Here is a 26,065-nt window from a genome sequence, read left to right as displayed (position 1 = left end):
GATCGTCCAAAACCAACTCTGCTGGGCCGCCCATATGCTTAGGATGCCAGAGCCCCGACTGCCAAAGCAAATTATCTTCATCCAGCTCAAGGAAAGATCCCAATCACGAGGAGGACAAAGGAAGCCCTTCAAAGACACCTTGAAGGCTTACTTCAAGAAATGGAGCATAAACATTAATTCCTGAGAGACTTTTGCTCAGAAGAGACCTACTTGGAGGAACCTCCTGATAGAAGGGACACAATTCTTCGAGAACACCCGACGGCAAGGGGAGGCCTGAGAAACTAAACCCACAACCTCTCATCCAAGGACTAATTCCACCTTTTGGAATCGCTAGGAAGTGATCACTGCTTTCTATCCAGTATAGAACATACATAGAACATAGAACATAGAACAGTACAGCACAGAACAGGCCCTTCGGCCCTCAATGTTGTGCCGAGCCACGATCACCCTACTCAAACCCACGTATCCACCCTATACCCGTAACCCAACAACCCCCCCCCTTAACCTTACTTTTATTAGGACACTACGGGCAATTTAGCATGGCCAATCCACCTAACAGTGCAAAAGGAGGCCATTCGGCCCACCGAGTCTGCACCGACCCACTTCAGCCCTCACTTCCACCCTATCCCCCAACCCAATAACCCCTCCTAACCTTTTTTGGACACTTAAGGACAATTTATCATGGCCAACCCTCCTAACCTGCACATCTTTGGACTGTGGGAGGAAACCGGAGCACCCGGAGGAAACCCACGCAGACACGGGGAGAACGTGCAGACTCCGCACAGACAGTGACCCAGCAGGGAATCGAACCTGGGACCCTGGAGCTGTGAAGCAACAGTGCTAACCGCTATGCTACCGTGCTCTTTAATGGAATTAAGATCCTCATGACAAACCAAAGTTTAAAAAAAAGATATATCTTCCATTCACTTTATTTGCATTTTAAACATATATTAATAAACACTAACAATATAAAACATTAACCTGCCAAACAAATGGCTCACAATGTCTCCTGCCTCTGCTCGGTGACCATGGACCCAGAAACAAAAGTGCAAATAAAAAGGTGTAAAAACCTACCTATCATCAGGGCAAGTCAAGTAATGCTGTCCCTGCATTTTTCATTCAGCGTGTCTAGCACAGCGCATAAATTCAATCTTGCAAAAAAGAAGCTGGGAATTTGAACACCGCGTGCTTCCAGCACTAAGCCTGTGCATCCGCATTTCCGGTCATCGTGCTGCGCATGTGCGATGGTCCAACCACTTAGGTTGGGGTCTGAAAGGAAGTTACGGGCCAATTTGTACTCTTTAAACATGTCTGCAGTCCAAGGCTTGTATCCTAAATGCACGTGATGTGGAGATGCCGGCATTGGACTGGGGTGAGCACAGTAAGAAGTCTTACAACACCAGGTTAAAGTCCAACATGTTTGTTTCAAACACTAGCTTTCGGTGCACTGCTCCTTTCACCTGAGGAAGGAGCAGTGCTCCGAAAGCTAGTGTTTGAAACAAACATGTTGGACTTTAACCTGGTGTTGCAAGACTTCTTACTATCCTAAATGCAGGATGCCCTTTTACTTTAGGAGTGGAACTATTTAGTTGAAGGTCACAGTGGAATCAACGGGCGCGATTCTCTGCAAATGCGGAGAGTCGTGAAGGCTGCCGTGAAACTGGCCGTGTTTCACGGCAGCCTCCGCGCCCCCTGCCGGGACCCGATTCTGCTCCCCAGTCGGGGCTAGCAGCGGGGCCCCGTGAACCTCGGCATCGCAGGATTAGCGAACTTCGCTAAGCCCGCGCGCCAAGGTTAACGGCGGCTGACGCAAACGATGACGTCAGCCGCGCATGCGCGGATTGGACGGCTCCAATCTGCGCATGCGCGGATGACGTCATCACGCATATGCGTGAAACCCGCGCATGCGCGGGCCGTTATGCCCCTCAGCCGCCCCGCAGACTGATCCAGTGGGGCGGCGGAGTAACAAAGAGTGCGCGGGGTTCGGACCCGCAGCCCGCGATCGGTGCCCACCGATCGTGAAAACGGCCGTAAAGGCCTGGGAAATCGGCCCATCGGCTAGGGCAGAATCGCTGCTCGCTGTAAAAAACGGCGAGCAGCGATTCGTGTCGTGGGGCGGCCGTGGGGGAGGGAGAATAGCGGGAGGTCGGGAAGGCCCTCCCGCTATTCTCCGACCCATCGTGGGGGGCGGAGAATCGCGCCCAACATCTTTATTTCCCATTTTTTGATTTGATTCAAGCTTCGTTATCTACCTTTAGATCCTCCCAGGAGCAGAGGGCAATGCTTTGGGGGGATGGATCCAGAATTAGTTCCGTGTGCTGTATAATTTGTTCCTCTGCATGTTGAGTAACATATCACAGGGTAACACATTGCATTGCTGACTGAATGATAAGTGAGTTTGACCTGTGATTTTCTAACAGAAATTTATGCTGTCAGTCATTGCATGTAGCAAGTAGTTGAGCTGTCACAGGCAAGATAATTATGTAGTGAGTGGGAAAATTGCTGCTCAATCACACTGTGCTGTTCATGTTACTCTTCATACTTGTTACCGAGTGATCACTGCTTTTTATCCAGTATAGTTCCTCTAACGGAATTAACATCCTCGTGACAAATCAAAGTTTAAAAGAATCTTTCTTTCACTTTCTGCGACTCCCAATTCAATTAAAAAGGGTTCATGCAAATATTAAAATAACTCCAAGTGGAAGATCTAGGCTCAACATGGCTGCTTGAGTGAGTTGTTGAAGGGCTGTTAGCATTGAGTGAGTTGTTGGAGGGCTGTTAGCGCTAACTGCCTTAGCGCAGATGAGTCACCATCTTCAGAAGATGAGGGGCCAAAAATAAAGGAATTTAAAATAATAGATTATAACCTATGGAGATGTTTTTGAATATAATTTGGTGCTTGTGATGACAAAAATGCGCATTTTTACTTGAAGGTGGTATTTTTCTCTCTTTATCATAGAATCATGGAATTTACAGTGCAGAAGGGGGCCATTCAGCCCATCGAGTCTGCACTGGCCTTTGGAAAGAGCACCCCACTTAAGCCCACAACTCCATTCTATCCCTGTAACCCAGTAACTCCACCTAACCTTTTTGGACACTAAGGGAAATTTGGTATGGCCAATCCACCTAACCTGCACATATTTGGACTTTGGGAGGAAACCCACGCACCCGGAGGAAACCCACGCAGACACTGGGAGAACGTGCAGACTCCGCACGGACAGTGACCCAGGCAGGGGAGCGAACCTGGGACCCTGGAGCTGTGAAGCAGCAGTGCCAACCACTGTGCTACCGTGCCGCTATAATAGTGAGCATTTTGTGTGTGTCAGACTTCCTGCAAGTTTAGTTCTGTTACACCTTGTTGATAACATCCTTGTGGTTGTAAAACAGCACATCCTGTTTATTAGCAATGCTATGGAAGGCCTGATCTATATGTTCTTAGTCTTGTGTCGACCACGTCGGTTACACTTAGGACAAAAAGTGAAAAAGGAAACCAGTCATGTCCTGCTGGCTCACTTTGATAAATTGGTGTCTCCCTAAAGCCAGGTTTTGATTAATTTGATTTGATTTATTTTCACATGCACCGAAGTACAGAGAAAAGTATTTTTCTGTGGCTGAGGGAACGTACACAGTACGTACATAGTAGACAATAGAATAATCAACAGAGAACATTAACAAATGGTACATCGACAAACAGTGATTGGTTACAGTGCGGAACAAGGGCCAAACAAAGTAAATACATGAGCAAGAGCAGCATAGGGCGTCGTGAATAGTGTTCTTACAGGGAACAGATCAGTCCGAGGGGAAGTCATTGAGGAATCGAGGGGAAGAAGCTGTTCCTATGTATGGATGTGCGAGTCTTCAGACTTCTGTACCTTCTGCCTGATGGAAGGGTCTGGAAGAAGGCAATGCCTGGGTGGGAGGGGTCTCTGATAATGCTGTCTGCCATCCTGAGGCAGCGGGAGGTGTACACAGAATCAGTGTGGGAGTGGCAAGCTTGTGTGATGCGTTGGGCTGAATTCACCACACTCTACAGTTTCTTGCGATCTTGGGCCGAGCAGTTGCCTTACCAGGCTGTGATGTAGCCAGCTAGGATGCTCTCATCGCACATCTGTAGAAGTTTGTGAGAGCCGATGCAGACATGCCAAATTTCTTTAGCTTCTGTAGGAAGTAGAGACGTTGTTGGGCTTTCTTAACTGTTGCATCAATGTGAGTGGACCAGGACGGACTGTTGGTGATGGTGATCCCCAAGAACTTAAAGCTATCGACCATCATCACTTCGGAGGCATTGATGCAGACGGCAGAGTGTTGTGCTATGCTTCCTGAATTCAATGATCAGTTCCTTGGTCAGGTGCTGGGATTGTAGAAGCAGCTCCTAATCTTGGAGAATTCTCTGAGCAATTAATTTCATTCTAAATGTGTCTATTTTGATTTTTCCCCACAGGGAATACCTGATCAGGCTAGGTTAAGCACATCCATTTTGACTGCTAAACCTCACAACTGTGCTCCAGGAAACAAACTATCCATAAGCAAGGCTATGGAAGATCAATTAGAATTTCAAATATCCAATAGAAATTGAGTGTTGCATGATAATTGGGGAACTGTGATAAATGTCTTTACTTATGAGCAGCTGAAATTATTGTCCCATTTTCTTGGAAGTTCCTGAGCTGACATCCCTCTGTTTAGTTTTCGTTAGGATAACTCCACAGAGGCTAATGTTGAAAATATAATTTTGTTTCGACAATTTAAGACAAAAACCCACTGCAAGTAATCCAGGAATTAATTATTTTAACGAATGTGCCACTATCAATTAGATTTAAAATAAACATTAATGGCCTTCCCATTGCGCTAATCAAGGACAAATGTAAAGAACAAATATTCTCTCTGTAATTGCCGACATATCTTGCACTAATTTTTTGTGTTGTTACTTTTTGTTCCTCTGTCACTTCTCATTGTCTCGCATGCTGAATCCATCTTTTTCCATTCTCTTGCTGTAATACTCCTGAAATTTTGTCTGATAGATTCACTCTCTTCTCACTTTTTTTCACTTTGGTTAATTCCGTACCTCTGTCCTAGCTCATGACTCCACAAGTGAGGAAGGAGTGAAGGCATAGAGCTAATTGGATTATTTGCAGAGGAAGAGGCAACTGGAAAAGGGTAAATCCAAAGTCAGAAACACTGTAGGGGCCAACTGCAAAGACAATTTGAAGTTAAGATGCGATGTTACGGGTGCATTTTCATTAGTGCATCTTTGGATGCCAGTCCAGCTTTTGCTGAAGCCCGATCTCAAACAACAGAAATGGGTGGATAGATTTCTGCTGCTTAGTAGGATATAAGCAGGGTTGAGACTATTGATGAGGACAGCCTGGGAATGGAGAGTAGCTGTTGAACTGATTGGCAATGGGATGAAGAGATTTTTGTTTTTTTCCTGAACTGAATACTGTGCTTTATTTTTCTGGATATGTTGTGAGGAGGAGGATGGCATCAGAGTGGATATTTCCTCTGTTTTGCTTAGTGCCATTTAAGGACAAAATTTGGAAAGAGGCAGTGGGTGGGGGTGGGGGGGGGGGGGGGGGGGGGGGGGAGGGGGGGGGGCAGGAGGAGAGAAGAAAGGATTGTGCACCCAGCTAAGATTATAATTGGAAAATGATAATTTGAAAGTAGATCAACAAAGGAGGAGAAAATTAATTATCTACAATGCTAAGGAGAATCGTTACCGATACAAGATTTTCCTTGGGTATTCGAGGAATCCTTTTGCTGTTTTAGTTCCATGTGTAGATCTAACTTGTTAAGAAATATTGTTTCTGGAAGCCTTGTACTATATATTCACAATGTATTTTGACAAAGATTTCTTAAGACTGGGCTGTTTTGTAAGTGACAATAGAAGGATTCATGGATATTGAGATTACTGTAATTGCTTTATTTTTGATAAAAGTTATTAGACTGTAGTTTTTTTTAGAATTTTCAAGTACACATCAATGAGAATTAAGCCAGTTATAGTGTCATGTGAGAGTACCTTTTTAAGAAATGGGTGTTTATAAATGGGTATGTATATAAATACCTGTGTTGTGAGAGTACCTTTAAGAAATGAGTGTTTATTACTGCAGTGATGTCAGAGTGGGTGGAGCTGGGCTGTCTGTCAGCTTTTACTTTTGTTTTAGGCTGTTCGCTGCAGGGTTTGTTTCAGTTTCGTTTTCAGAGCTGGATAGCTGCAGTCACAGCCAGAAGGGTTATTAGTCTCTCTCTCTGTAATCTAAAGAATGTAAATCGATCCCTTTGGTAGTTTAAAACTAATAACTTCTCTCAGTAGTGACATTAACCTGATGTGCTTCTGTTAAAATATTTTTTTGCGTCTTATGGATGTTAAAAGGAAAGTAAGGATGACTTAGTGTTGTATTCTTTGGGGGCTGTATTTGCACTGATGGTTGCTAAGATGTTCACTGTATGTTTTTAAAAAGGTTAACTTGAGTTCATAGAATAAACATTGTTTTGCATTTAAAAAATACTTTTCCGTTTCTGCTGTACCACATCTGTAGAGTGGGCTGTGTGCTCCCCATACCACAATCTATTAAAAGTTGTGGGTCAGGTGAACTCCATGATACACTTTGGGGTTCTCTAAACCCTGGCCCATAACAAATTGGGGGCCCAAGGGGGATAAAAATCTATCTATTGGATTGGCTTAGTGAACTTAAAGACAGTGAGAGGTGAGCATACTGTGGTTGCTTTTCAGGTGTGGTATTTCAGTTTAAGTAGGGAGTGTGTTGTGGACAATGGCTCTTTCAGAGGCTCTGAAGTTTTTGGGGGTGGAGACAGTCACACACAGTATCTTACGGACAGAGACTAAAAGCAGACTGTTAGATTTGGCAAAAACATTGCAGTTAACATTACCTGACAAAATGCGAAAAGATGAGATAATTATGGCGGTAGCTAAGCATTTACATTTGCCTGAGATACAGTTTGACTCATTGGAAATGGCAAAAATTAAACAAATGGAACATGAGAAAGAATTAAAGCAGCTTGAATACGAAACTGAAAGAGAGTAAAAAGAGAGAGAAGAAAGGAAAACAGAAAGAATAGCTCGAGCAGAACAAAAAGAAAGAGAAAGGGAGATAGAGATCAGGGAAAAAGATAAAGAGAGAGAGTCTGAACTTCAGAAAATGGCCATGAAACATGACAGTCAATTAAAATTGGCAGACGTAAAGGTAAAGGATGATAATGATGAGGATAGTGAGAAAGAGCGTCAAAGTCGAAGGCTTGGTGGGGATCTATTTAAATATGCGCAAGCATTGCCAAGGTTTGACGAGAAGGAGGTAGAAACCTTTTTCATTTCATTTGAGAAGGTGGCTAAACAATGAAATGGCCGCAGGATATGTGGGTATTACTGATTCAGACAAAGCTGATAGGTAGGGCTAGTGAAGTGTTTGCATCACTACCGGAGGAGGTATCTGAGACATATGAGGAGGTGAAAAATTCCATCTGATGTGCATATGAACTAGTGCCTGAAGCCTACAGACAAAGGTTTAGAAATTTAAGGAAAGAATTTGCTCAAACATACATGGCGTTTGAAAGGCTCAAACAGAGTAATTTTGATGGGTGGATGGACTTTGAAAATAGACCAAACATATGAAGCTCTCAGAGAGCTTCTTTTGGAGGAGTTTGAAAATTCAATTCCTGATGTAGTGAGAACTCATGTGGAAGAGCAGAGGGTTAAAACTGCGAGATTAGCAGCAGAAATGGCAGATGATTATGAATTAGTTCATAAATCAAAGCTTGGTTTTCAACATCAGTTTCAGCCTGTGAGGGATAGAAACTGGGGACATGAGAAATATTCAAGTGGTAACGGTAAAGGTGATCTGATGGGAGATAATAAGGAGAGTGTACCTCAAATTGAAAAAGAAATCCAGGAGGGTGGAAAAAAAATGAACATTTTCAAATGCTTTCACTGTAATAAACTAGGCCATATAAAGTCGCAGTGTTGGTGGTTGAAGAAAAGCACTGGGAAGGCTGATGTGGTAAAACAGGATAAGTGCGTGGGGTTTGTTAAAGTGGTAAAGAGAAACCCAAGTGAAGCGAAGGGGTGCAAAAAATTGTACAGCCTGATCAAGAGGTGATTGATAAGAAGGTACCAGATCTCTTTGAAGAATTTACTTGTGTGGGTAAAGTTTACTCATGTGTATCAGGAGGAGCAGGTAAATAAGTCACAATTTAAAGAGTTACGGGAGCTAGTCAATCTTTAATGGTAAGAGATGTAGTTTTGGGAAGAATGTTGCCAGAAAAGGTGGTAATATGTGGAATTCAGGGTGAGAGGAGTAGTGTTCCATTATAGAAGGTAAGGTTGGAAAGTCCAGTGAAGAGTGGTGAAGTGGTAGTAGGAGTAATAGAGAAACTCCCTTGTCCAGGAATACAGTTTATCTTGGTAATGATATAGCTGGATTGCAGGTGGGAGTGATGCCTACTGTGGTTGATAAGCCAGTGGAAAATCAGACAACTGAAGTGTTGAAGGAGGAGTATCATGGGATTTTTCCAGATTGTGTAGTAACAAGGTTGCAAAGTCACAGGTTAAGACAAGAGGAGAAATCAAAGAGTGACGATGAAGGTGAAGTGCCATTATCAGAAATGATTTTTGATCAGATGGTTGAAAAAGATCAAGAACAGGTGGAGGATGAGGCAAATATTTTTAGTTCAGGAAAATTGGCGGAGTTACACCAAAAAGATATAGAAATAAAACAGATGTACCAGAAAGCATATACGGAAGAGGAGTCTGAGTGTATACCAGAGTGTTATTACCATAAAAGTGATGTCTTGATGAGAAAATGGAGACCTTTACATATGCAGGCGGATTAAAAGTGGGCAGAAGTTCATCAAGTAGTATTGCCAGTAGGGTATAGAAAGGAGGCGTTGTGAGTTGTACATGAGGTACCAGTCATTTGGGAATAAGGAAAACTCAAGCTAAAATCCAGAAACATTTTTATTGGCCTGGACTACAGAACGATGTAGTTAAATTTTGTAAATCATGTCATACATGTCAAGTGATAGGGAAACCTCAAGCAGTGATAATACCGGCGCCCTTAGTACCCATTCCAGAATTTGAGGAACCTTTTACAAGGATCCTGATTGATTGTGTAGGAGCGCTTCCTAAAACAAAAAGTGGGAATCAATATCTTTTGACTATAATGGATGTTTCCAGAGACCATTCCAGTATGTAATATTGCAGCTAAAAAAGATTGTGGAGGAGTTACTTAAATTCTTTACTAGATATGGATTACCCACAGAAATACAATCGGATCAAGGATCAAATTTTATCTCGAGGTCATTCAAATAAGTTATGGATAGTTTAGGAATAAAACAGTTTAAATCAACTGCGTACCATCCAGAATCGCAGGGAGCATTAGAAAGGTGGCACCAGACATTAAAGACAATGTTGAGGGCTTATTGTCAAGATTATCCAGAGGATTGGGATAAAGGAATTCCATTCGTACTGTTTGCAATTAGTGATGCATCTAATGAGTCAACCAAATTTCATCCTTTTGAACTAATTTTTGGTCATGAGGTAAGAGGACCACTTAAATTGATTAAGGGAAAATTGGTGAGTGAGAAATCGGAAATTACATTATTGGATTTTGTGTCAAATTTTAGGGAATGATTAAATAGTGCAGGTGAATTGGCTCGACAACATTTAAAAGTTGTGCAAAATGTGATGAAACCGGTAGCGGACAAGAAATTCAAAGTTTGCAGTTTTGCCAGTGGAGATAAAGTTTTAGTATTGTTACCAGTGGTAGGTGAACCTTTAAAAGCTAGGTTTTATGGACCATATCAGATTGAAAGGAAATTAAGTGAGGTGAATTATGTGGTAAAAACACCAGATAGAAGGAAGACTCACCAAGTGTGTCATGTGATTATGCTTAAAAGGGAAGGAATGAAAAAGGAGGTTTTAATGATTCTAACTCAAAGCAACAAACCAAATCCAGATGACTGTTAATTTGACATACCTCTAATTAAATTGGAAATGAGGATGTTCTTCAAAATTGGGATAAATTGTTGAGTTACCTTCCAGTTGAAAAATGGACTGACCTCAAAGAGTTATTGATATCACGTGGGAAAGTTTGTAGCGATAAATTGGGAAGTACTAAAATGGCTATACATGATGTAGATGTGGGAAATGCTGTTCCAATCAAACAAATCCATACACAGTAAACCCTTTAAAATTGGCACAGGTTAACAAAGAGATTGTTAAGAGATTAAAAATGGCATAATTGAAGTGGGTTGCAGCCAATGGAGCTCACCCATTGTAATGGTACCTAAACCAGACAGTACCCAATGGTTGTGTGTGGACTATAGAAAGGCTAATGCAGTTACAAGAACGGACTTTTATCCTATCCCACGTTTGTCGGATTGCATTGAGAAAGTGGGATAATCAGCTTTTATTTCCAAACTGGATTTACTTAAAGGTTAATGGCAGGTACCCTTATCCGAAAGGGCAAAGGAGATTTCAGCTTTTGTGACTCCAGATGGTATATACCAATTCAAAGTTATGCTATTTGGCATGAAAAAATCCCCATCCACACTTCAACGGTTAACTAACAAAATCATTTTGGGGATTACCCAATTGTGCGGTATACATCGATGATCTGGTAATTTTCAGCCAGACTTGGAAAGAACATTTAAAACACCTGAAGGAGTTATTCGATCAACTTCAGGGTTTGGCGGTAAACCTAGCCAAAAGTGAATTTGGAAAAATCCAGGTCACTTTCCTTGGCCATACAATTGGACAGGGTCAAATGGTCCCATGGGATGTGAAAACAAAAGTTATTGGGGAGTTTCCAATACCCTCGACACAACGGGAAATAATGCGATTTCTTGGCATGAGTGGATTTGTTCGAACATTTATGCAAAGGTTTTGTAGCGTGGTTGCTCCACTGATGGTCCTGCTGAAAAAACTTCCAAAATATCAGTGAACAGCAGACTTTCAACAGGCATTTGACGGCCTGAAAGCTGCGATAACCAATGCTCTTGCGTTGAAGAATTGCAAGGGACTCTGTGATCAGATTGAACTAGAAGTATTTGACTTTAAAGAGAAATGCCGAGCCGTAGAGAAATGGATGGATCATGCAGAGACCTTGTTCAAAGAGACTGTCAATCAAGAAGGATTTCAGTTGGAGGAAGAAAGAAAAATGGACTATATTATTATACCTGTTTGAATACGTTGTTTTTTGAAACAATAAAGTATATTTACTGTGTGCATTTCTTAAATGGTTGGGGCTGGTTTAGCACAGGGTTAAAGAGCTGGCTTTTAAAGCAGACCAAGGCAGGCCAGCAGCCTGTTTTAATTCCCGTTCCAGCCTCCCTGAACAGGCGGAAGAATGTGGCGACTAGGGGCTTTTCACAGTAACTTAATTTGAAGCTTACTTGTGACAATAAGCGGTTTTCATTTTTTTTCATAAAGGATGGTGAAAAGGTGAAAAATGAAACCATCGTGAAGTTGATCTTTTTTTTTTTTCTTGGGGGGAGGTGTCATGTGAGAGTACCTTTAAGAAATAGGTGTTTATAAATGGGTATGTATATAAATATCTGTAGTGAGAATACCTTTAAGAAATTGGTGTTGATTACTGCAGTGATGTCAGAGAGTGGGTGGAGCTGGGCTGTCTGTCAGCTTTTTACTTTCGTTTTAGGCTGTTTGCTACGGGGTTTGTTTCAGTTTCGTTTTCAGAGCTGGATAGCTGCAGTCACAGCCAGAAGGGGTATTAGTCTCTCTCTCTGTAATCTAAAGAATGTAAATCGATCCCTTCGGTGATTTAAAACTAATAACTCCTCTCAGTAGTGACTTTAACCTGATGTGCTTCTGTTAAAAGTTTTTAAAAAATTCTTATGGATATTAAAAGGAAAGTAAGAATTACTTAGTGTTGTATTCTTTGGAGGTTATATTTGCACTGATGGTTGCTAAGATGTTCACTGTATGTTTTTAAAAAGGTTAACTTGAGTTCATAGAATAAACATTGTTTTGCATTTAAAAAATACTTTTCCATTTCTGCTGTACCACGCCTGTAGAGTGGGCCCTGTGCTCCCCATACCACAATCTATTAAAAGTTGTGGGTCAGGTGAACTCCATGATACACTTTGGGGTTCTCTAAACCCTGGCCCATAACAATAGACTTTGGGTAGAATTGACCCAGAAGTTTGCAATGCCCGATGTTGGGAGGGGAAAACAGTGGTGGACCCGCCAACGCCAATTGTCGGTTTTCTCACGATTTGAGTGTGCAAAAAATGAATCGGTAAGAGTTTCTCTTGTATCACAAAGAGGGCAACATCTAATTCACCCACCCCGCCATGGCCTCCAAGATTCATTCATTTGTATGTCATATTTAAAGGCTGTTCCTGCACACTTTCCGAAGACTCGGAAGCTGCTGTTGGCTGACAAAGCCAAGAAACTTCCAGTCCCTAAATTTAGTGAGGCCTTGAGCGCCTACTAGTCACAGTGGATGCCCTCTGCGATGCCCTCTACCTCTGCTCTGGGCAAAGACCAATAAACAAGGACACTAATCCAACATGGGTGGCAATGGTGGTCAGTCCCAACACCCTCCAAAGGAGGACAGCCATCCAGTGCCGAAAGAAGATGAATGAACTCCTCCGTTCCGCCAAGTAAGTCACTCTTCTCATCATCTCAACTCGCACACTTCCAAACCCATCACACATCCACAGGGATCTCACTCAATGCCAATGCAATGGACACCACTACTCACTCTTCTGCATACATCTTCATCTTCCCTGAAGGCCCTGTTCTCGTCCTGTCATGTCCCCACTCACCACCCACACATGACAAGTGTCCTTATCATCTAACCTCACACTCGCATATCTTGCTTTTGCTCGCTCCATCTATCTTCATGTGGGACAGGCTGACCACAACAAAAGGGAGAGGTCTCATACTGGTGTAGGGATGCCCGAATTCAAGGTCCTCGGACTTTGAAGGTAGAGTGATTCAGCTGGTTGGTGAGGGTATGGATTGCTCATGCGCTGATTGTGAGGTCAGCAGCACTCAGTGAGGATCCTGCTTTGCAACATACATCAGCCAACCATACTGTGAGTGATGTTTCCTGTTTCACAGGCTCCTGCAATGCACTAGTGATCTCACTTATTTTGCAGACACACCAGGGAAGCAACCAAGAGGCCCACGAGCCAGACTCTCGACTCCAGCCCTAAGAACAGCACAGAGGAATAATTCACCGACATTGTTGACCCATCACAACGCTCACTCACCCCCTCCACCAGTGCAGAGACGAACCTTGGTGGGACTCACTTCTAGAGTAGGCTCAGGGTCACATTCTGGTGAGCACATTGCATTCTTTGATCCACAGCAAGTGGAGACAGAGACATCCCAGAATGCCGGCACTCAAGAGGATTGCTGGAGTCCAGGAATCTGCTGAGTCCAAATCAGATGAGGAGCCTCTGAACCCGGTCATGCCTCAGTTACTGGAGCTCTGCAAAGTCCAGCTTGGGAATTTTGGGAAAGGATATCTGCTGCACTCCTCATACTGCAAAACCCGATGGTGGAGCCCCTCTGTCTTCAGACCAAGGTGATAGCCTTGATCGCACCCTGCACTTGTGGATCTGTGCAAATCCCAGTGCTCTTGCTTCCTGGATTGCTTGATCCCGTCGAAATGTACAAAGTTATGTGCGCTCACGAAGATGACGTCCGTGACTTCCTGGATGCATTGGTGTGTGGAGGCTTGCGAGATCCTGGAGAGGTCACCTATGGAGCTCTGGAAAGAGTCACTGGCATAAAAAGTGCTGTTGCCACTTTCCCCGACAGGCAGTGGATGCCTTTCAAATCCATCTGGTGCCTAATCCTTTGATGGGAGGTGTAACCAACCTGGATCTGTGCAATCGCTACAACATTAGTTCTCTTATCATCTGACAGATAAATAAGGGTCACCTGTAGACCCTGGGTCTACTGAAGCACCTATGAGTGACAACTCTCTGGGGCTCTGCTCTGTGCAGGTCTTGCTCTTGAGCGTTCTGCTCCTGCCTTTGGTGAGCCAAATGTCGCTGTTGCATTTTTCTCCATCTTCTATAAGCAATGAGGCAGACAGTGAGATCACCAGTCTCCATCTTGTTGATGGTCTCTTCACTGCAGTATCAAAGAGAGATGCAATGGTCACCATTTGTGTGCTGAGGCCAAGTCTTTGTCAAGTCATTGGCTGTGGCTTCCTCTCAAGGCCACAGAGTTTTGCCCAGAGTCATGTGAGAGTATCTTTAAGAAATTAGTGTTTATAAATGGGTGTGTATATAAATACCTGGAGTGAGAGTACCTTTAAGAAATGGGTGTTTACTACTGTAGTGATGTCAGAGAGTGGGTGGAGCTGGGCTGTCTGTCAGCTTTTTGCTTTCGTTTTAGGCTGTTTGCTGCAGGGTATGTTTTAGTTTTGTTTTCAGTGTTGGAGCTGAAGCCTGACATAGCAGGTGTACTGTTGATCTCTCTGCCATGAAAAGACTATCTCTTGATCATTTGGTGAATTCAGAATTATAAATGTTCTCAGTAGTGAATGTAAACCTAATGTGCTTCTGGGATGTTAAAAGGAAAGCTTTAAGAATTACTTAGTGTTGTATTCTTTGGGGGTTGTATTTAAATTAATGGTTGCTAAGATGTTCACTGTATGTTTTAAAAAGGTTAACTTGAGTTCATAGAATAAACATTATTTTGCTTGAAAAAATACTTTTCCATTCCTGCTGTACCACACCTGTAGAGTGGGCCCTGTGCACCCCGTACCACAATCTATTAAACGTTGTGGGTCAGGTGAACTCCATGATACACTTTGGGGTTCTCTAAACCCTGGCCCATTACACCAGTATTTGGTGTGCATTATCATTGACCAAAACACCGTCCCACGCCACATGAACGAGTGATGACAGCTTCGGCCACACAACTACATCCTGAACTCTCATCTCCGGTGCGTGCATTGTCCTGACCGGTACACCAAGACCTTGCATTTTGTTTGGACCATGAGGAGCACTTGTCAATGTGATCTTGAACATAGAGCAAAGGATTAGTAGAGCACTCTTCAGTCAGTGCTCCATGGCCACCTTTCTAAGGGGATTTTCAAGCTTGCCCAATCACCCAATGGTTCTGCCACTCATTAGATGTGGAGGTCTCTGCACGAGTGGTAAAATGTAGAACACCAACCATTGGTACACTCAGACATTTAGTGCTGCTTGTGTGGGCACAATTACTTGACTAGCCTGACTTCAAGCATGTCAATTCAGCTCAAACTAACTATGTTGGCTGCGATAAAGCGCTCACCTATGACTTCCATCTGTCTGGCCATTTTCTTCAACCCCCCCCCCCCCCCCCCCCCCCCACACGGAACCCTCCCGACCCACATGTGCCTGCTTACAACCTCAACCTGTGCTGCTTGACCCTAGCCCCACTGTTTCCCCTAGCCCCAAATTCCGTTGTCTCCCTTCTCCCTGGCACTGGTCCCTGGGATTTAAATTTGATGGGGGGTCTGATTCCTGTATGGCCTCTATAATGAGATGCAAATTTAGTATAAACCCCTGAAGTTTGGTGTGAACCATGACCCGCCATTGATGGGGGAAGGGGATGATCACCTCCTTCATTAATGCTGCCGGGAAGCACATTGAGGGCCTTTGGTGATATTTACCAGTCACGCCATCAAACGTGCCGGCACCAATCGGGTACGGAAAATCCAGACCCTTGTGACAATTTCCAACCAAGTGCAACCAAAATGCAGGAAAGTGTGGTGATTGTCCTTTTAGGAGCAACACTGCAAGATAAGGGTCACCTGGTCTGGGTGAACATTCTGGAATGGGGAATCATTGCATGGGAAGGAGTTCTCTTAGGCTGAGGCATTCCAGAACTGTAGACACGCTGCTGCTCTTCTAGTTCTTGTAAATAATGCTTTGTTGTTCACTAATTAAGTCTCTGAAAGTGCACCATTACATCTGGGGACGAGAGTGAATTATCCCGATGCTGCTTCTGACCTGGCACGTGAATATCCTGTTTTAATCGAAGTTTGAGAAGAAGAAAAAAAAAATGTACTTGCCAGAATGCCTCTTGTCGGGTGAATAGAGCCATTTGAGATATTGCCAGACTCTTGAATGATGTAGAATGAGAAAACAAGGACAGTTTCAGGAAAGGCTCAATATTACATTTATGTTGGGGTGTTGCTGGCCAAGTCATCATTTATTGCCCATCCCAAATAGTCTATGAGAAAATGCTGGTGAGTTGCCTTCTCAAACTGTTGCAACTTGTGTTGTGTTGGTATGCCCACTCTTGGGAAGACTGTTTCAGGATTTTGATCCATTGACAATGAAGGAATGATATATTTTTAAGTCAGGCTGGTCAACTTAGTGGGGAATTGTCACATGGTGGTATCTCCATGTTCCTGTTGCCCCTGCCCATCTAGAAGATAGAGGTCATGGGTGTGAGAGTGTCATGAACCACACTGAAAGCATTTGCGAGGTATCCCAACTTGAAACATAGGTTTGTGGGATGTATAATGTTTAATACATTGTGGTAATGTGGAGCACACGGGCCTACTCTGCAGATGTGATACAACAGAGATCTAGAGTACTTTTAAATTAAAACAATGTTTATTTATGAAACCAGTTAACACTTTATAAACCCACAGCTGACATCTTAACAACTATTAACACCAATAAATCCCCCAACGAATACAGTACTCTATAAGTAACTCTTAATCTTTCCTTGCAACATCCATAAGACAAAAAAAACTTTTTTCAGAAAGACATCCGGTTTAACTTCTCTTCAGAAACAGGCATTATTTTTAAATCACCAAAGGAACTGGAGACAGTCTTTTGATTGCAGAGAGAGAGAGAGACTAATACACCTTCTTGTTGTGACTGCAACTATCCAGCTCTCAAAACAAAACTAAAATGTATTTTATAAACACCCATTTCTTAAAGGTACTCTCCCATGACAATAGTTTTATTTTTGGAATGGTGGTGTGAGGAGTCAAGTGAAATCCCAGTGAGAATAACCAGCCCAGTTGTCATATAACAATTATTAAAGACTATTTATTAAATTAAAGAAAAGACAAATACACGCTAACAGGACTGCAATACAGTACTCTAGACAATTAAGTATATGAATCACTAAACACATACATAGTTTATGTAGAATGCACCCCTTGTTGCAAACTATATCTATGATCCCTGAACTCCTTAAGACTTTCCCTTTCCCAAGCAACATCCAAATTAAATAAATCTACAAGTCACATCCAGGTTATAGTTACCACACAATATAGGGCTGATAGTCAAGTCTGGGAAAAGTATTTTCCTAGCACAGTGAAGATACCTAAACTGCCGTTACAAAGATTTCTACATGACCTTGACTCTAAGACATAAATATTAGTTTAACCTCCTGGCTGTTAGATTGGGGACTGGCCTCACATGCTGTTAGATGTAAACTTGCCTCCATAGCTGTTAGTTGTAAACTGCCTCTCTGCTTCTGAGGGTGCTGACAACTATATTCATTTATCTAGACACCTCCATCTTGTTACTTTTAAAATCGAGTCCTATCATGTCTTTTCTTTGCTGGCTACTGCTGTCTCAGGCAAATTTCTACCTGTTGCTGGGCAGACCTATGACACCTGTTGCTCAGGCAGATCGCATCCAATCATGACTTGTTATTGCTGTTACTAGGCAGATTTCTACATGTTGCTGGGCAGATCCACCACTGGAGATGCTGTGGAATAAGCCTAGGTCAGTTGCTGCAGTGCATCTTCTAGATGGCACATAACTGCTGCCACACTGCGCCAATGGTGGCATGAGTGAATGTTGAAAGTGGTGAATGGGGAGCTGATCAAGCAGCTGCTTTGTTCTGGATCGTGTTGGGTTTTTTGACTGTTGTTGGAACTGACAGGCAAGTGAATACATCTCCATCATACTTCTCCCCACCACCTGCAAGGTACATGCCAGACTTTGAGAGTCTGGAAGTGAGTTGCATGCCACAATATCCAGCCTTTGACCTGCTCTTTTTGGTACAGTATTTATATGGATAGTTCCAGTTAAATTTCTGGTCAATGATAACCCTCAGGATGCTGGTGGTGGGGGAATTTGATGATGGTATTGCCAATGAATTTCAAAAGGAAGTGGTTCAACTCTCTCCTCTCAGGAGAAGCAGCGATTTACTTGTACTCCTTTCAATTTGGTCCACTGAGCTCGCGTAGACTGGATGATTGCTGGGACATGTTTGCTCCGTCCATGAGCATCGTCCTGATCTTCCAGTCACCATTTAAATTCACCACCTTGCTCTCATGCTCACATTTTTGCCCTTGGCCTGTTACAATAGTCAGTGAAACCCAACGCAAGCTGTGGAGGAACAGCACTTCTTCCGATTAGGCACTTAATATTGAGTTCAACCACTTTAGTCCATAAGTTCTCTTCTCCATGTTAAATTATTTTCTTCATGAGTGGCAATCTGTATCTTCTCATGTTTGTGATTTCAGACATCATCTATTTTATTCTATTAACGTCTATTCTGGATCAATTTGTTTCTGTCTTTAATACTATCATTATCACTCCCTTTGCCTTCTGTTTCATGACACCTTTGTTGTTTAATCTCTCCCACCCTCTAACCTACTTACGACCTTTGCTTTTGCTCCACAGGACCCCCCCCCCCCCCCCCCCCCCCCCCCTTTTCAGTAGCATAACTCCCATCACATTTCCACCTCTCTTCAATTCCGAAGCGGAATTATGTCTCAAATCAATGACCAAATGTTTCCAGAACCCACTCCCCACCCCGAGGTGGATTTACCCATGGTGGAGGCAGCTCGCCATTGGCCGCTGGCGGGATCTTCCTGTCCCGCTGAAGTCAATGGCTCGCCTGTCCTGTCACCGGGGAACCCATGGTGGGTGTCGACTTTGGTGTGACCGGAAGATCCTGCCTGTGTGAAGGGCTGGAAAATCCCACCCGTTAAACTTGGTTTCCCCTCTGCAAGATACCACCAGACCTGCTGCGTTTTTCAACATTATTCATTTCAGACTCTTCCCCTTGTCATTCTGTGACACAAATAACTATAATTTTATTTTACCTGTGCATTTAAACTAACTTCCTTCCTACTATCAGTCTTGGTAATGCAAACCAACATGTACTGCCCCAAATACATTTATTTTAAATTTAAAGCAAGGTAGACTGAAACCCCTCATTTGCGCTATCTTAAGTATTCACGTCAAGCATGGGATTTTTCTGAAACGGAAACTCATGCAATTATTTTTGTTGATTTCTTTTTTTTAAAACTCCTACAAACTACTTATCGCCACATCCCCAAAACGTAAGTCAAGATGAAGATAAAAGAGTTTTTGGAATCTTGAAGATAGCGTTTGATCGCCATATTTAAAAATAATTATTATGGAGAGGCTTGAAGGGGAACTTAAATGAAAGCAGACTGAGAAGACGACTGGAGTCCTGAGATGTAAATGCTGTTCTTCATAACATACAAGCAGTGGAAAGTTCTGAGGTCAAAATACCCAACATGTGGGCTGACTACAGGACTACAGCATGAACCTCGACCACAAATAGAACTTGCCAGCAATTGTACCATTAATCTCTGGCTTATGTCAGAAGCTGGATATTGATACTCTCTGTGAACATGTTTAAAGAGCAATACATTCATAAACAGAAACAAAATAGATACACTGATATAATTAATCCAAACAAGTAAATCTCCCAGTGGTTTCCAGATTTTCTTTGAAATCAAAGTCAGGAAAATACTTTGTGTTCTAAATCAAAAGCAACCCTTTTCATGTACATGGCTTGCATAACATTTTAGCAGCAGTTATTTTTTTTCCCTTCTCCCACTGTGGCCTCCTCCAGCTGAGATTACTGGATAGTCTAAGCTGTGATCCAAAAAAATGTTTAATTTTTATAGTCATCCAGATGAGGGTTGCTTGCACTTGGAATGCAGCCAGTGCCAGAATTGAGCACTACCAGGCCAGTTCTCTATGGCTGATTTCTATGCTCACATTGTGCCTGAGCCCCCTGCTTCTGAGGGGCAGTGTGATATTTTCCGTACACCACACCAGACGTTTTATGGGCTTGCTTGATTTGAGATTGCTGGTTGAGGTCAGTTTGGGGCTGTTGACTATGTCAGCTTCCTGGGAATTTTAGTTGAAAATGTCCAAACCAATTTTACATCGTGCTTCTCTAGACGGAGGAGACTTGCATTCATTCACTCCAGGCTGTACTTCAACCCAGATCGCCGTGCTCAAACAATACTGTGCTAGCTCTTGTGTCTCAGGTGCTTTAGGTGCAGTTGGATGGCAAGTTTTTCCACATGTGCTAGTCCAGACTGCTGCTGTCAGTGGTAAAATATGATCAGATCTCAAACCTTGAAAGCCCTGCAAATCAGTATCTGGAGAGTAGTTTATGATTGAAGGGCCTTCATTGGGACTCATGGCAATACTTTTTGCCAAGAAACCACAGCACATATATCTTTGTAGAAGAGAAGATAACTCCTTGAAATTGAGTTTAAACCCATCATATGCTTACGGCTTCTGTAATGCTTACAGGTATCACCAGCATGTCGTACAAACCTTATCCTGATGGAAAGACCATTTTAGATCTGCCCGAAGAAGCTACTTCTAATCAGTGTATGAGAGAAAATATACAAAAAGTATGAATTAGGAATAGGCCACTCAGCCCTTCGAGCCTGCTCCGCCATTCAATAAAATCATGGCTGATCTGATTTTAACCTCAACTCCACATTTTTACCTGCCCCTGATAGCCTTTCACCCCCTTGTTAATCAAGAAGCTGCCGAACTCGGCCTTAAAATATTCAAAGACTCTGCTTCCACTACCTTCTGAGGTTGCAACACTCCGGACACTCTGAAAGAAAGATTTGTCTGAGTCTCTGCCCTAAACGGATGGCTCCACATTTTTAAACAGTGACCCCCAAGTTCTTGATTCTCCCACAAGAGGAAACATCAACTCGGATTTTCTCCTCCCGTTTTTGTCACATAGGTTCGTGAGAACGCCTAAATCGCTTTTCACACCACTGTAAACGCGTATCATGATTGTCCCCTCTCCCTGCCAGTGATGTAATGTAGTTCCAGAGGGACTATCATTTGAATTCATTAACATCCTAAGTATTAGGCCTCCACACCTGAATCATTTCTCTCTCTCTCTCTCTCTCTCTTTCCCCCCCCCCCCTCACCCCAATCAAAAATCGGAATGAGGGCAGAATGGTGTGGATCATGACTTGTCTCCCAATGCAGCCAGGGGAGCTCAGATGAGAACATTACACGGGGTGGGGGGAAGATGGTATGGGAAAGCGGGTCATGATTGGGCACCGCTCCCTGGCATACCACCTCCCCTTCCCATAACTTATTTGCACTGGGACAATCTTTGAAAATCGCACCCCAATCTACGAAGGACTAAGCTGCTGGTGGAGTGGGTGAGTCTGAGGCCACCCCACCAGCGTTACATAGTGCGACCTGCCCCTTGAGGTTTTTCCAGCACTATGCTGTTGGGAGTTTCAACATTGGTTTTCCCGCCCACCATTGGTCTTTGCTGAAATCCAGGAAAATTTCACCAATCTTACCATACCCACCCTGTCAAGACCCTGCAGGAACTTTTTTATGCTTCAATCAAGTTGCCTTGGGAGCTGTTGTCAAGATTAATGCCCAAGGTATTAAATGTTTCTTGGTAGCATGGATACAGGGATTGGTGAAAGATAGAAAGCAGAGAGTAGGGGTAAATGGATGTTTCTTCAATTGACAGGACCTAGCAACGGCCTTTCCTGGAATCTATATTGCAATTTTCCAGTTTATACATCATTTTGATACACATTATTCCAAGTTTACAAACTAAATTTGGGGGGTGTGAAATATTGAGGATGATTATTTGGGGGCATAGACAAGTTAGAGGAGTGGGCAAACATGTGGCAAACGTAGTTCAACTTAAATGAATGTGAAGAGCAATATTTTTTTGGAAAAGGAACAACAGATAACAGAATTAATCCAAACAGTAGCATTTTCAATATTTTTTTTTTTTAAATAATTTTTATTGAGAAATTTTGATTTTATACAACAATAACGCACCTTAGTAAAATACCGAAAATAACAATAATATTAACAATCATATACATTCGCCCCGCCCCCCCCCCCCCCCCCCCCCCCCCCCCCGGGTTGCTGCTGCTATTGACCCAGTTACCTATCTCTGAGCCAGGAAGTCCAGAAAAGGCTGCCATCGTTTATAGAACCCTTGTATTGATCCTCTCAGGGCAAATTTGACCTTTTCCAATTTTATAAATCCCGTCATGTCACTGATCCAGGTCTCCACGCTTGGGGGCCTTGCATCCTTCCATTGTAACAGAATCCTTCGACGGGCTACTAGGGACGCAAAGGCCAGGACACCGGCCTCTTTCGCCTCCTGCACTCCCGGCTCCACCCCAACCCCAAAAATCGCGAGTCCCCACCCTGGTTTGACCCTGGATCCAACCACCCTCGACACCGTCCCCGCCACCCCCTTCCAGAATTCTTCCAGTGCTGGGCATGCCCAGAACATATGGGCGTGGTTCGCAGGACTCCCCGAACATCTGGTCACCCCCGAAGAACCTACTCATCCTAGTCCCGGACATATGGGCCCGGTGCAGCACTTTAAATTGGATGAGACTAAGCCTCGCACATGAGGAGGAGGAGTTGACTCTCTCCAAGGCCTCCGCCCAAGTCCCATCCTCTATCTGCTCCCCGAGTTCCTCCTCCCATTTAGCCTTCAGCTCCTCCACTGACGACTCCTCCACCTCCTGCATTACCTTATAGATGTCAGACACCTTCCCCTCTCCTACCCACACCCCCGAAAGCACTCTGTCCATCGTCCCCTGCGAGGGCAGCAAAGGGAATCCCTCTACCTGTCGCCTAGCAAACGCCTTTACCTGCAGGTATCTGAACATGTTCCCCTGGGGAAGGCCAAATTTATCTTCCAGTTCCCCCAGGCCCGCAAACCTCCCGCCAATAAACAGGTCCCTCAATTTGCTGATGCCCGCCCTTTGCCATCCCCTGAATCCCCCATCCGTATTCCCCGGGATGAACCGATGGTTGCCACCCAGTGGAGCCTCCATCGAGCCCCCTGTTTCCCCCCCGATGCCGTCTCCACTGTCCCCAGATTCTTAGGGTCGCCGCCACCACCGGGCTCGTGGTAACCCTCTTGGGGGAGAGCGGCAGCGGTGCCGTTACCATGGCACCCAGGCTTGTACCTCTACATGACGCCATCTCCATTCTTTTCCACGCCGCCCCTGCCCCCTCCATCACCCATTTACGCACCATTGATGGGTAAGGCTGCTATATGAGGCCCCGATGCCCAATAGTACCCCAGAAGGTTGGGCAGCGCCAGCCCGCCTCTATCCCTTCCTCGCTCCAGGAATACCCTCCTCACTCTCGGAGTCCCATGTGCCCACACAAAGCTCAGAATACTGCCGGTCACTCTCCTAAAGAAGGCCCTGGGGATAAATATGGGCAGGCACTGAAAAAGGAACAAGAACCTCGGAAGCACTGTCATTTTGACGGACTGCACCCTCCCCGCCAACGACAATGGTAGCATGTCCCACCTCCTGAACTCCTCCTCCATCTGATCTACCAGTCTGGTAAAGTTATGCTTGTGGAGAGTCCCCCAGTCCCTGGCCACTTGCACACCCAGGTACCTAAAGCTCTCCCCTGCCCGCCTAAGCGGGAGCCTACCAATTCCTTCCTCCTGGTCTCCAGGGTGCACCACAAACACCTCGCTCTTGCCTAAGTTTAATTTATAACCTGAGAAGGTCCCAAACTCGGCTAGTAACTCCATCACTCCCGGCATCCCTCCCACCGGGTCCGCCACATACAGTAACAGGTCGTCGGCATACAACGACACCCTATGTTCCTCTCCACCTCCCACCAAGCCTCTCCACCTCTCTGAATCTCTCAATGCCATCGCCAGCGGCTCGATTGCCAGTGCAAACAACAAAGGGGACAAGGGGCAACCCTGCCTGGTCCCTCGGTAAAGCCGGAAGTACTCCGACCTCCTCCTATTCGTGGCCACGCACGCCATCGGGGCCTCATATAGCAGCCTTACCCATCTAATGAACCCTTCACCAAATCTAAACCTCCCCAACACCTCCCATAGGTACCCCCACTCCACTCTATCGAAGGCCTTCTCCGCATCCAGCGCCACCACTATCTCTGCCTCCCCCTCAATCGCCGGCATCATGATGACATTCAGCAATCTCCGCACATTCGTGTTCAGCTGCCTTCCTTTCACAAAACCTGTCTGGTCCTCATGCACAACCCCTGGCACACAGTCCTCTATCCTGGTGGCCAGGATTTTTGCCAGCACCTTAGCATCCACGTTGAGGAGAGATATGGGCCTGTATGAACCACACTGCTGGGGGTCCTTGTCCTTCTTTAAAATTAACAAGATCAGCGCCCGTGACATCGTCGGGGGCAAAGTCCCCCCTTCCCACGCTTCGTTGAGTGTCCGCACCAGCAAGGGGCCCACTAGGTCCACAAACTTTTTATAAAATTCCACCGGGAACCCATCCGGCCCCGGTGCCTTCCCTGACTGCATCTGCCCGATCCCCTTAACTATCTCCTCCAGCTCAATCGGCGCACCCAGCCCCTCCACCTTCTCCTCCTGCACCTTCGGGAAAGAAAGCCTGTCAAGGAACCTCTCCATTCCCCTCCTCTCCCCCGTTGGCTCCGACTGGTACAGTTCCCCGTAAAAGTCGTTGAAGACCTCATTCACCTCTACCCCCTTCCGCACCACATTCCCACTCTTGTCTCTCACTCCAGCAATCTCCTTAGCCGCATCCCGCTTACGGAGCTGATGAGCCAGCATCCTACTCGCCTTTTCACCATGTTCGTACACTGCCCCTTGTGCCTTCCTCCACTGTGCCTCAGCCTTTCTAGTGGTCAGCAAATCAAATTTAGCCTGCAGGCTGCGCCTCTCCCCCAACAGTCCCTCCTCTGGTGCCTCTGCATACCTCCTGTCCACCTCCAGTTTCTTTCCCACCAGTCTATCCCTCTCACTCCTCTCGCTCCTCTCCCTGTGTGCCCGAATGGATATCAGCTCTCCACGAATTACTGCCTTCAGGGCTTCCCAGACCATCCCCACCTGAACCTCCCCCGTATCATTCACCTCAAGGTACCCCTCAATACTTGCCCGGACCCTCCTACACACCTCCTCCTCCGCCAACAACCCCACATCCAACCGCCACAACGGACGTTGGTCTCGCACCTCCCCCATTTCCAACTCTATCCAATGCGGAGCGTGGTCAGAGATTGCAATGGCCGAATACTCGGCCTCCTCCACTCTCGGAATCAGTCCCCTACTCACCACGAAGAAATCTATCCGAGAGTAGACCCTATGTACGTGGGAGAAGAAAGAGTACTCACGTGCCCTCGGCCTCACAAACCTCCATGGATCCACTCCACCCATCTGATCCATAAACCCTCTCAGTACCTTGGCCGCCGCCGGCCTCCTACCCGTCCTAGAGCTGGACCGATCCAGTGAAGGATCCAACACCGTATTAAAGTCCCCCCCTATGATCAGACCTCCCGCCTCCAGATCCGGGATCCGTCCCAACATACGCCTCATAAAGCCCGCATCGTCCCAATTTGGGGCATACACACTAGCCAGTACCACCTTCTCTCCTTGTAGCCTGCCCCTAACCATCACATACCTACCCCCCTTATCCGCCACCACCTCCGATGCCTCAAACAACACATTTTTCCCCACCAGAATCGCCACTCCCCGGTTCCTCACATCCAACCCCGAGTGGAAAACCTGCCCCACCCATCCCTTCCTCAGGCGGACCTGGTCCGCCACCCTCAGGTGGGTCTCCTGAAGCATTGCCACATCCGCCTTTAGCCCCTTCAGGTAAGCCAGTACCCTTGACCGCTTCACCGGCCCATTCAACCCTCTCACATTCCAGGTGACCAACCGGATCAGAGGGCGTCCCGCCCCCCTCCCCCGTCGGCTAGCCATAGCCCGTCGACTGCCCGCCCCAGGCCAGCGTCCCCTGCTCGACCCCGTCCCCATAGCGACAACCCCTCACCTCTGTCC

General features: G+C 45.1%; 1 protein-coding gene across 2 annotated transcripts in view; it reads left to right on the top strand.

The window, feature by feature from the left end:
* fam53b (family with sequence similarity 53 member B) overlaps positions 1 to 26,065 on the top strand; it is a 149,796-nt gene that overhangs the window by 13,909 nt on the left and 109,822 nt on the right. The window lies entirely within an intron of this gene.

Source organism: Scyliorhinus canicula, chromosome 16, assembly GCF_902713615.1.
Source record: "Scyliorhinus canicula chromosome 16, sScyCan1.1, whole genome shotgun sequence".
Classification (NCBI taxonomy): Eukaryota; Metazoa; Chordata; class Chondrichthyes; order Carcharhiniformes; family Scyliorhinidae; genus Scyliorhinus; species Scyliorhinus canicula.
The sequence above is the reverse complement of the archived record's forward strand: the minus strand, read 5'-3'. Positions and strand labels throughout refer to the sequence as shown.